General features: G+C 41.6%; 1 protein-coding gene across 1 annotated transcript in view; it reads right to left on the reverse strand.

Annotated features, from left to right (window-relative positions):
- The window catches only part of tnfsf10l (TNF superfamily member 10, like), a 72,560-nt gene that overhangs the window by 58,846 nt on the left and 1,300 nt on the right, over positions 1-12,414 (reverse strand). The gene's annotated exons all lie outside the window — the stretch shown is intronic.

Genomic DNA, 12,414 nt, shown 5'->3' on the forward strand with positions numbered 1-12,414 from the left:
GAGAGAGGGAGTGAGAGCAGAGAGAGGAGAAGGAAGAGGTGATAAATAGGTTAGGAAAGCGGGTAGAGGACAGCAGAGAGGGGAGTAGAAGGGATAGCATACAGAAAGGAGAACGAAGAAGGGGGAAAAGGAGGGTAAAGAGAAAGAGGCCTCGAGTCGGGGAGAGAGAAGAGAATGCGAGAGAGGAGAAAAAGAGGGGAATGTTCTTCCAGTAGCTTTAATTAATAGCTCTAGAAATGAGTGTTGACTGTGGGACAGGAGGGCCCAATTTCTACATTTATTTCGCATTGAAGTGTGTCAATCTCAAGGTCAAATCAAATTAAAGGTTACATCTCTCTCTCCCCCTCGTCTCGCTATCCCTGCCCCGTCTTTCCGTCTCCCTCTCACCATTCCCAGTCTATCCATCCCCCAGTCTCTCCCTCTCCCCCAGTCTCTCTCTCTCCTTCCCGTCTCTCTCCCTCATCTCTCTCCCTCCCTGCCCCCAGCAACTCTGTCCCTCGCCCCGTCTCTCTCTCTCCCTCCCTCTGCAACTCTGTCCCTCCCCCCGTCTCCCTCTCGCTCCCACATCTCCCTCTTGCTCCATACAACTCTCTATCCCTCGCCCCGTCTCCCTCTCCCGCTCTCTCTCACTCTCCCTCCCCGTCTCTCTCGCTCTCCCCTCCACCCCCAGTCTCTCTCTCTCTCCCCCCACCTCCCTGTCTCTCAACCTCCCATCTCTCACTCTCCCTTCTCCGTATTTCTCTCCCTCCCCCTCTGTTTCTCTCTCTATCCCACATCTCTCTCTTCCCCATCATCTCTGTCTCTCCCTCCCCCGTCTCGCTCTGTCCCTCTCCGTCTATAGCCATCTCCCTCTGTCTCTCTTCCCCATCTCCGTCTCTCCCTCTCCCCGTGTCTCTGTCCCTCCCCATGTCTCTCACTCCCTCCGTCTCCCTCCCACCCACCCACCCATGTCTCTCTCCCCCAGTTTCTCATTCCCTTCACCGTCTCTCTCTCCTGCTCTCTCTCTACCGCAGTCTTTCTCTGTCTCTTCCCCCCCACCTCTCCCTCCCCCAGTCTCTCCCTCCCCCAGTGTCTCTCTCTCTCCCTCCCCCAGTCTCTCCCACTCTCCCTCCCCCAGTCTCTCCCACTCTCCCTCCCCCAGTCTCTCCCACTCTACGTCCCCCAGTCTCTCCCACTCTCCCTCCCCCAGTCTCTGCCACTCTCCCGAGTGGCACAGCAGTCTAAGGCGTAGCATCTCATTGCTAGAGGCGTCACTACTGACCCTGGTTTGATTCCAGGCTGTAACACAACCGGCCGTGATTGGGAGTCCCATAGGGCGGCACACAATTGTCCCCGCGTCCACCCCCCCCCTCTCTCTGCCCATCTCGCTGCCCCTCCCCGTCACATGCAGTTTAATGCGTCACAAATGGTACTTTACTCCCTATAAAGCACACTACTTTTGACCAAGTGGCCATAGGGTGTGCGCGCGAGTGTTTGTGTGTGTGTTTCCGTCTCTGTATATTTGTAGTACACGCTGACATAATCTATAGCAGGGACACTTCCCGCTCATTTGTTGACTGATTTTGACCTATTGCTCTCTCTATTTTGCTCTTTACTTCCCTCTCCTCCTTCCTTTTTGCATCTCTTTCCCCCTCCCCCCTGTCACCTTCCTTTCTGATGGAGAAAATCAGCTCTATGGTCAACAAAAATGCCTATAACCATTCCTGGAAGATCCGTTCTATTTATAACGGACAAAATCTGTATATAAAAAAGGTTTGCGTTATGCAAGTCAGTTGCACAACACTCATTGGCAGGAGAGAATGAATTGAGAGAGAGAGAGAGGGAAGAAAGAGAGAGGGGTGAGAGAGAGCGAGAAGGGGCGGAAAGATGGATGGAGAGAGAGACAGAGAGAAATAGGAAATAAGTGAGGAGGAAAGAGAGAAACAAAGAGATAGTGTGTGTACTTTGGCAGAAGGGAATGTGTGTGAGGTTTATGTTAGTAGCGTTGAGGGAAAATTCATGCATTGTGCTATTAAGATAAACCACTGTGTCTCTCCTTCTCCCTTTCTGCTGGAACGAGCATAGCCTTGCATCGTCAGTTAGACACTACATTATAAAGGCTTCAGCATGGTATTTCTGTATCAGCATGGTATTGACCTGTCTAGTGTTAACGTTTACCCTGTTTAAATCAATACGCAAAATCAATTACACTACCAGCCTAAAGTTTAAGAACACCTCTACTCATTCAAGGGTTTTTCTTTATTTGCACTATTTTCTACATTGTAGAATAATAGTGAAGAAATCAAAACCATGAAATCAAAAAGTGTTAAATCAAAATATATTTTCAGTCTTCAAATTGCAAAGCTGTCATCAAGGCGAAGGCTGGCTTACTCTTTGCATTCTCTCAACCAAGCTTCATGAGGTAGTCACCTAGAATGCATTTCAAATAACAGGTTTCTTCAAGTGCAGCCTCAAAAACCATCAAGCGCTACGATGAAACTGGCTCTCATGATGACTGCCACAGGAATGGAAGACCCAGAGTTACCTCTGCGAAAGATAAGTTCATTAGAGTTAGCAGCCTCAGAAATGGCAGCCCAAATAAATGCTTCATAGAGTAAGTAACAGACACATATCAACAACTGTTCAAAGGAAACTGTGTGAATCAGGCCTTCATGGTCGAATTGCTGCAAAGAAACCACTACTAAAAGGACATCAATAAGAAGAGACTTGCTTTGGCCAAGAAACATGAGCAATGGACATTAGACCGGTGGAAAGTTGTCCTTGTGAGATGCTGTGTGGGTGAACGGATGATCTCTGCATGTGTATTTTCCACCTTAAAGCATGGAGGAGGTGTGATGGTGCGGGGGTGCTTTGCAGATTACACGGTCAGTGATTTATTTAGAATTCCATGCCCACTTAACCAGCATGTCTACCACAGCATTCTGCAGCGATACGCCATCACACCTTATTTGTTTTTCCAACAGGACAATGAACCACCACACCTCCATGCTGTGTAAGGGCTATTTTTCCAAGAAGGAGAGGGATGGAGTGTTGCATCAGATGACATGGCCTCCACAATCCCAACCTCAACCAAATGGAGATGGTTTGGGATGAGTCGGACCACAGAGTGAAGGAAAAGCAGCCAACAAGTGCTCAGCATGTGGGAACGCCTTCAAGACAGTTGGAAAAGCATTCCAGGTGAAGTTGGTTGAGAGAATTCCAGGAGTGTGCAAAGCTGTCATCAAGGCAAAAGGTGGCCATTTGAAGAATCTCAAATATATTTGGATGTGTTTAACCTTTTTGGGATAGGGGGCAGCATTTTTACTTTTGGATGAATAGCGTGCCCAGAGTGAACTGCCTCCTACTCTGTCCCAGATGCTAATATATGCATATTATTAGTAGCCTTGGATAGAAAACACTGCCATTTTCAAAACTGTTTGAATGATGTCTGTGAGTATAATAGAACTCATATCAAAAACCTGAGAAAAATCCAACCAGGAAGTGGGACATCTGAGGTTTGTAGTTTTTCAAAGCTTGGCCTACCGAATACACAGTGTCTATGGGGTCAAGTTGCACTTCATAAGGCTTCCACTAAATGTCAACCGTCTTTAGAAACTTGTTTCAGGCTTCTGCTATAAAGGAGGGGGAATGGGAGCTGAATGAGTCATGGCAGAGTGTCTCAGGCTCGTGACATGCGGTCCCGACAGAGTTAACTCTCGTTCCAGGGCTTTTCTTCAAACAATGGAATTCTCCGGTTGGAACCTTATTGATGATTTATGTTATAAACATCATAGAGATTGATTCCATACATCGTTTGACTTGTTTCTACGACCTGTAACGGAACTTTGAGTTTTTGTCTGGACGTAGTGCTAACAACAAGTGGTTATTTGGACATAAATGATGGACTTTATGGATCTTTATAGAAAAAAAAAATCTGTCATTTAGTGTCGAACTGCAATTCCTGGGAGTGCATTCTGATGAAGATCATCAAAGGTAAGTGAATATTTATAATGTTATTTCTAACTTCTGTTGACTCCAACATGGCAGATATTTCTTTGGCTGGATTGGGCTCTGAGCGCCGTACTCAGATTATGCTTTTTCCGTAAAGTTTTTTTGAAATCTGACACAGACTTCTCCTTAATGCAATCGCTATCTTTAATTATGTGAATAACAGTTGTATCTTTTATCAATGTTTGTTATGAGTATTTCTGCAAAATCACCGGATGTTTTGGAATCAAAACATTACTGCACGTAACGCGCCAATGTAAACTGAGATTTTTGGATATAAATATGCACATTATCGAACAAAACATACATGTATTGTGTAACATGATGTCCTATGAGTGTCATCTGATGAAGATTATCAAAGGTTAGTGATTAATTTTATCTATATTTCTGCTTTTTGTGACTCCTATCTTTGGCTGGAAAAATGGCTGTGTTTTTTTTACTTGACTCTGACCTAACATAATCATATGTTGTGCTTTCGCTATAAAGCTTTTTTGAAAATCGGACACGATGGGTAGATTAACAAGAAGTTTCTTTCATTCGCTGTATTGGAATTGTTAATGTGTGAAAGTTACATATTTCCCAAAAATATTTAGAATTTCGTGCACTGCCTTTTCAGCGGAATGTTGTTGAGGGGTTCCGCGAGCGGAAGGTTAACACTTTTTTGGTTACTACATGATTGCATATGTGTTATTTCATAGTTTGGATGTCTTCACTATTATTCTCCAATGTAGAAAATAGTAAAGATAAAGAAAAACCCTTGAATGATTAGGTGTTCTACAACTTTTGACTAGTAGTGTAGGTTATATCCCTTTCATGCTCACTTGGAGAAAACATGAAAGCCCCTGTTGTTCCGGATGACTGTGTGATCTCACTCTCCATTGGATGTGAGCAAAACTTTTAAATCATGTTAACACTTGCAAGGCCTCCGGGCTAGATGGAATACCAGGACCGGCCCGTTCACAGAGCATGCAAGGACCAACTGACAAGTGTCTTCACAGACATTTTCAATCTTTCCTTGTCCCAGTCTATAATCCCAACATGTTTCAAGGTGACCACCATTGTCCCTGTTCCCAAGAACTCCAAGGTAACATGCCTATATCGCCCTGTAGCACTCACATCTGTAATTATGAAGTGCTTTAAAAAAAACTGGTCATGACACACAACACCACCATCATCTCAGACACCCTTGGCCTACTCCAATTTGCATACCGCCCCAACGGACCCACAGATGGTGAAATCTTAATTGTACTTCGCACTGCCCTATCCCACCTGGACAAGAGGGAATATAACTATGTCATAAACTGAGGGTATTTGGAAAAAGACACAGGATGGTTATTCAATACCGTCAATTTCAAAACTATTTCTTTGAATTTTTTCAATAAATGTGAATATAGGTAGCTACCTTTTAAGTTAATACCTGCAGTGTACTTGTGCAATATGTTAGGAGATGAAGCAGATTGCTGTCATGCCCTGACCTTAGAGAGCCATTTTATTTCTCTATTTCGTGACGTCAGGATGTGATGTGGGGTGGGAATTCTATGTTTTGTATTTCTTTGTGTTTGGCAGAGTGTGGTTCCCAATCAGAGGCAGCTGTCTATCATTGTCTCTGATTGGGAATCATACTTAGGTAGCCTTTTTCCCACCTATGTTGTGTGATCTTGTTTTTGTACAGCTCTTGTAGCCTACAGAATGGTACGTTCATTTTGGTTTCACTTTGTTATTTTGTTGCTGGTTCTCATTTAAATAAATATGATGACCACAAATTACGCTGCGCCTTGGCCTCCTTCAAACAACGAACGTTACAATTGCGTTCTTCATTCCACCAGCCACATTATGAAGCTTACCGGAGTTACCCAGAACAGTTGAGCCTGTCACGCATTTATTTCTAAATAGCACAATGGGAGAAAGTGAGAGCCGATGAGTCCATAGCTTCTATATCTTTCAGGGAGTCTCTGTTGTGTGGTGCATATGAGGTGATGAAGTTACAATTGTACGCAATTCACTACAAAATGTTTGCAATCTGATATCTTACAATGGCTTTCTGTCAGAAGTCAAAGAGCTCTGGATAAGTTCTGTAAAGCTGCCATTTTCTTTTCTCCCTCTTCCTTCAAAAAAAGCATGCCCCACAACTATGTTAATTTGAACAATTTCTCTAGTTCAGTAGCTACTAGCTATGCTTGTATCACTGTGTGCTTGATTTGCCTGTCTTTGCAATTAGTTTTGTAGGTGACAATACTTATTTTACACCATAATTTGCAAATAAATTCATTAAAAATCCTAAAATGTGATTTTCTGGATTTTTCTAATTTTGTCTGTCATAGTTGAAGTGTACCTACGATAAATTACAGGCCTCTCTCATCTTTTTAAGTGGGAGAACTTGCACAATTGGTGGCAGACTAAACTTTTTTGCCTCACTGTACATGTTATTAATAGGGATGCGCAACATATCGGTGAGCATATCAGAATCGGACGATATTAGCTAAAAATGCCAGCATTGGCCCGATGTCTAGTTCGACGCCGATGTGCAAAACTGATGTCAAAGCTGACGTGCATACCTATATAAACGTAAGTAGATTACGTAACAAAAAACACAGCGCTATACAGAACAAAAGCAGAAAAGTACTAAGCGCACACTACCAAAAGTTCAAAGTTCAAGTCGAGCAGTCATTTTTAAGAGTAAGAACATTTCAACAAGACAACTCAAAAGGCAAAATTCATTAATGCCAAGATAATGGAATTCATTGCCCTTGACAATCAATAGTGCGCTGTCGTGGATGATGTTGGCTTTCGCCGACTGGTCGAGCACCAGTACACACTATTTTTCAGATGTTGCCCAACCAGAGTTATACAGTGTTGTTGAAACTCACATCCATGCGTGTCATTGTTATTAGCTTCACGACTGACATTTGGACCAGCGATGTCAGCCCCATGAGCATTATGAGTCTGACAGCACAGTGGGTTGATGAGGATTTAATACTGAGGAAAGCTCAAGAATGTGTTGGTTCTCATACCGCTGCTGCCATTTCAATGGCATTTGAGAACATGTTTGAAACTTGGAAACATGAGTACTCCTTGCTCCATTCGAACAACTGACTCAACTGCATCTTCAGCAGAAGGGATACCCTGTCATGGCATCAAAACGCCTGCTCAACAAAATTGCTGTGAACAAGCTCTCTGAGCCTCTTTACTGTGTTGCCACAAGGACTGCTACTTCGATGCAGACAAGAAACTGTGATTATGTGAAATGTTACAAACACAGGTGGACATGGGGATATACGTAAATGCCAACCAAAAGTGTTTGGTGTGTGTGTAACCTTTATTTAACTAGGCAAGGCAGTTAAGAACAAATTCTTATTTACAATGACAGCCCACCCCAACCAAACCTGGACGACACTGGGCCAATTGTGCGCAGCACTATGGCCCTCCCGATCACAGCCAGATGTGACAGATGTGACTGTAGTGACGCCTCTTGCACTGAGATGCAGTGCCTTAGACCGCTGTGTGTGTGTAACTATTTACTGTACTAGAATGCTTAAAATGCCACTAAAATGTAAAAAATTGGTCATCGGTATAGTTTTTTTTGGCAAGGAAAATATTAGATATCGGTATCGGCCAACAATGTAATATCAGTGCATCACTAGCTAATGTTGCATTGATTCAGTCACAATTGCGACAGAAAGGGGTTGCTAGTGTTAACTAACAGGGAAAACTCTAGAAAGTTAAGTGAAGTTCAATCTTGTGCTTCTCTCCAAGGGCTGATTATTCCCACTAAACTGCGCAAGTACTTTGCTCACAAGCTTACACAGTTGAAGTCGGAAGTTTACATACACCTTAGCCAAATACATATCAGAAGCTTCTAAAGCCATGACATAATTTTCTGGAATTTTACAAGCTGTTTAAAGTCACAGTAAACTTAGTTTATGTACACTTCTGACCCACTGGAATAGTGATTGAGTGAAATAATCTGTCTGTAAACAATTTCTTGTGGCATTACAATTACTTGTGGCATGCACAAAGTAATGTCCTAACCGACTTGCCAAAACTATAGTTTGTTAACAAGACATTTGTGGAGTGGTTGAAAAACAAGTTTTAATGACGCCAACCTAAGTGTATGTAAACTTCCGACTTCAACCGTATATATAAAACATATGTGACCCATTTCAAGAAGCTAGGACAATGTCGCACGTCACTACTACACAGGAGAGGCATTTGAACGTTTTATTTTTTATTTTTACATAAATTGGTTTGGTAGAATTGCCTTCTGGAATTGCCTTCCTGTGCTTTAATAACATTTGTATGCCATCTGTAAATATGAATAAAATTGTTAAATTACGAGCCGAGTTGACAGGAAAAAGACAGGAACCTTCCCGCTAACCGTGATTGACTGAGATAATGGATGGGCTGGACATGCCAAGAAATGAGTTCAGGTTGGTCTGCCATGTAGCACGCATGGCTATAACATGTTAAATATATAGTGTTAGCCATGGAGAACTGCAAAAGTGTTGATACTGCTCTCAACAATATTGCTTCCCTGAAGATCAGCGGGAACAAATTGTGATGGTCTACTTTCTGCACACGATCAGTGTGACCCGGGATGACTTGACACAACGGCCAAACAAGTTTTAGCTAACTACAAACCAAATGGAAAAGACACGCTCCCGTGAAGTGTTCATCCATGTATACGGACAGGTTAAAACTAACTCTATTTTCAGATATTATAAGTTTTTAATTTTGTCAGTCGTTTTCATTGTAAGTTAAAGCGTACTGTTAGCTAGCAAGCAATCTGTGTAGTAATCTTATTTGTATCTCAAACAGCCATTTGTATTGCTAGTTATAGCCTAATGGCTAAGCCTGCTACGCTATGAAACCTGTGATAGAAAAATTACACACTTACCTGATTTATTTGATTAATGGTTAAAAATGAATACTTAACAAATAGTAAGACATTTCTGTTCTACTAATGCTGTGTTTTTATGGACTCCACTCAAGCTCCCTGTAGCTAATCTGGGCGTATGGTCAAGAATGGGTTTCACCAGAGATAATGAGGGATTGTTCTCATCCTAAACGGTCTCAAAATCATTCTTGCATCTGGGAGACTAAGCCAGGTGGGGGTCTGCTCGGCCCAACAGTCAAGAGTGTTGGGTTGCCTAGTCTTATTATTGCAATAATTAAATCGATATTAAATAAAGATGATTGTTTGAAGAAATTACAAAGTCTCAGTATGAATTTCCACAACAAACCACACACTATTGCAAAAACGTTGATATTACCGGCCACAATTGATATGGTGAAAACAATGTGAGGGGAGGCAGAGGCATAAACTCACATCAATACCTTTGTCCAATAACACTGTCAAACTAAGAATTGATGATATAGCTAGCAATCAAAAGGAAACTGAGTAACGACTCAACTCCCCACCTTATGCTCTCCAAATGGATGTTAGCTGTGAGGGCCAAGATACACTGACTTTAGTTTGCTACATGTCGGGGGATGCTATTCAAAGACATATTGTTCTGTCTCACGATTCCCGAGCAAGAAACGGCACGTTCAAGGTACGCACTGTCGACCACGCCTCCTGACTTTGAGAATTTACGATGTGACATGCATCAAGCACACCCATCTCAGTAGTTGTGGTGAGAAATTCTCTTATGTCAGACTAATTCGCAATTGAATGTAATAACCCCACATAAATATATGATGGTGAATTGAGAATACAATCAGACGTACAGTTAGAATGTTCTGCAATTGACTGCCATAGCTTGTTTTATTCGTTGTTAATTACATAATTTCTTTATCGTGGTTGGGCTCGCGAGAAAGTTCTTGTATGAAAATGGGGTCGAAGGACCAAAAACTTTTGGAACCCCTGGGTTAGTGTTAGGTTTAGAATAGGGCTTAGGGTAAAGGTTTAAGTCTAGGGTTAGGGTTAGAAAAGGGTTAGGGTTAGTAGATAGTCCATCTGAATATGCTCTATGAATAGGCAACTTTACGCTGTTATTGGGCTATGTAGCCTATACTCTTAGAAAATATTGTTATTTTGGGGCTCTATATAGAACCCTTTGGTTCTTTGGATGATATTAATGATCACTTTACTAAAAATTGTTATATATTTATATAACCTATGAGTGCAAAGAACCTTGAGTGTTTAACCCCTACCCTAGAGTGTGATGTGGATTTTTGCAAACAGCTAACAAAAGCTAACCCTTGTTAGACCTTGTTGATATCATGAAATTGCTAGCGGACATCCGACACCTTAACTCTATGGCAGGGGGAGATCGAATTTGTATTTTACGAAATTGTTACCAAGGTCAGTGGCAAACAGCAAGGTTCATAAAGAAGGGTTCATACAAACCTGCGCTGTTGCAAACTAAATGCTAGCTAGAAGCAAGAGGAAATAATGTGTTTAATAAAAACATTCTTATAAACACATGATTTCCTCTTGCTTTAAAATAAATACAAATTAAGTGGTCTATATAGAACCTTTGATCATTTCAAATGTTTACTGCCCTTCAGATCAAAAACCAACTGCCGTTAAAGCATGAAGATGCAAGAGGGAGGTGGTTGAACTTGAAAATATACTATTTTTCAATTTATTAAGGTAAACAAAGTTGATTATTTAATTCAAATATATGAAGCCAAAGTCATATGATGAACTATGGGTTAGATAATGTTGTATTAGAATGTGTGCACCATTTGTAAGCTAGCTAGCTAGCCGAAAAAGCTAGGCTACTTTAATAAACCAATAAGCTAGATTACTCTTACAAATAAATATACTTTTTAAAATTATGGAATATGAGAAAGAGAGCTACAGACCCAGCCTGACATTGGAAATGATCTAATTGTTCATTGCATTTCAGTGAGGGGACTATTTTCTTGAAGTCAAAGAAGGCTGTTGCTGACCTCTGAACGTACGTGGTGGGCTGACTGAGAGGAGGTATGTATCTAAATGATTTATTAATCAAGTATTATATATGCTATAATACATCTTGGTGATTCAATAGCCTAGTTAATCATGAATTGACTTAACACACTATCTATGTTTTGCTCAGTCTGGCAGTAACTCAACTACCAGAGGCAGAGGATCTCTTTTGGCTGCTGCTGACAACAGCTGCATGCAAATTGTTCTTCTACATCATAATAATATGTTTATGTAGTATTTTTTTCTTCATTTTGGCATACTAATTCATGTTTCTGCTCCTTTCTTCGTATTCTCAGGAACCAGCAAGGCAACCACCAAAATATGTACTGTTCCATAAAGAAGTCAGTCACAGTTGTTACCAAGATTGACTTTGGGGCATCATTCAAACAAAGGGATGCCGCCCAGGCCACGAGCATACTTCCATATAATGAAAATAAAATCTCAAATATACTGGTATTTTTCTCCATTATTTAACTGTTTATTCTATTATATTCTTAGCTAAAAAAATAATAATAATAATTAGTAGTAGCCTTAATTCATAAATTACACCATACAGGGTTCCAGAGAACCAGTCAAAAGTTTGAACACCTACTCATTCAAGGGTTTCTTTATTTTTACTATTTTCTACATTGTAGAATAACACATATGGAATCACATAATAACCAAAAAAGTGTTCTTCAATTCTTTAAAGTAGACACCCTTTGCCTCAGTGACAGCTTTGCACACTCTTTGGCATTCTCTCAACCAGCTTCAACTGGAATGCTTTTCCAACAGTCTTGTTGGCTGCCTTTCCTCCACTCTGCAGTCCGACTCATCCCAAACCATCTCAATTGGGTTGAGGTAGGGTGATTGTGGAGGCCAGGTCATCTGATGCACCACTCCATCACTCTCCTTCTTGGTTAAATAGCCTTTACAGAGCCTGGAGGTGTGTTGGGCCATTGTCCTGTTGAAAAACTAATTTTAGAAAAACTAAGCACAAACCAGCTGGGATGGCATATCGCTGCAGAATGCTGTGATAGCCATACTGGTTAAGTGTGCCTTGAATTCTAAATAAATCAGACAGTGTCACCAGCAAAGCAACTTGACACCATCTCACCTCCTCCTTCATGCTTCACAGTGAGAACCACATATGCGGAGATCATCCGTTCACCTACTCTGCTTCTCACAAAGACACAGCGGTTGGAACCGAAAATGTGGACTCAGACGAAAGGACAGTTTTCCACCAGTAATGTCCATTGCTCGTGTTTTTTGGCCCAAGCAAGTCTCTTTTTCTTATTGGTGTCCTTTAGTAGTGGTTTCTTTGCAGCAATTTGACAATGAAGGCCAGATTCATGCAGTCTCCTCTGAACAGTTGATGTTGAGATGTGTCTGTAACTTGAACTGTGAAGCATTTATTTGGGCTGCCGATTTCTGAGGCTGGTCCCTCAATGAACTTATCCTCTGCAACAGAGGTAACTCTGGCTCTTCCTTTCCTGTGGCGGTCCTCATGAGATTCAGTTTCATCATAGCGC

Source organism: Oncorhynchus masou, chromosome 27 (assembly GCF_036934945.1).
Source record: "Oncorhynchus masou masou isolate Uvic2021 chromosome 27, UVic_Omas_1.1, whole genome shotgun sequence".
In the NCBI taxonomy this organism is placed as follows: Eukaryota; Metazoa; Chordata; class Actinopteri; order Salmoniformes; family Salmonidae; genus Oncorhynchus; species Oncorhynchus masou.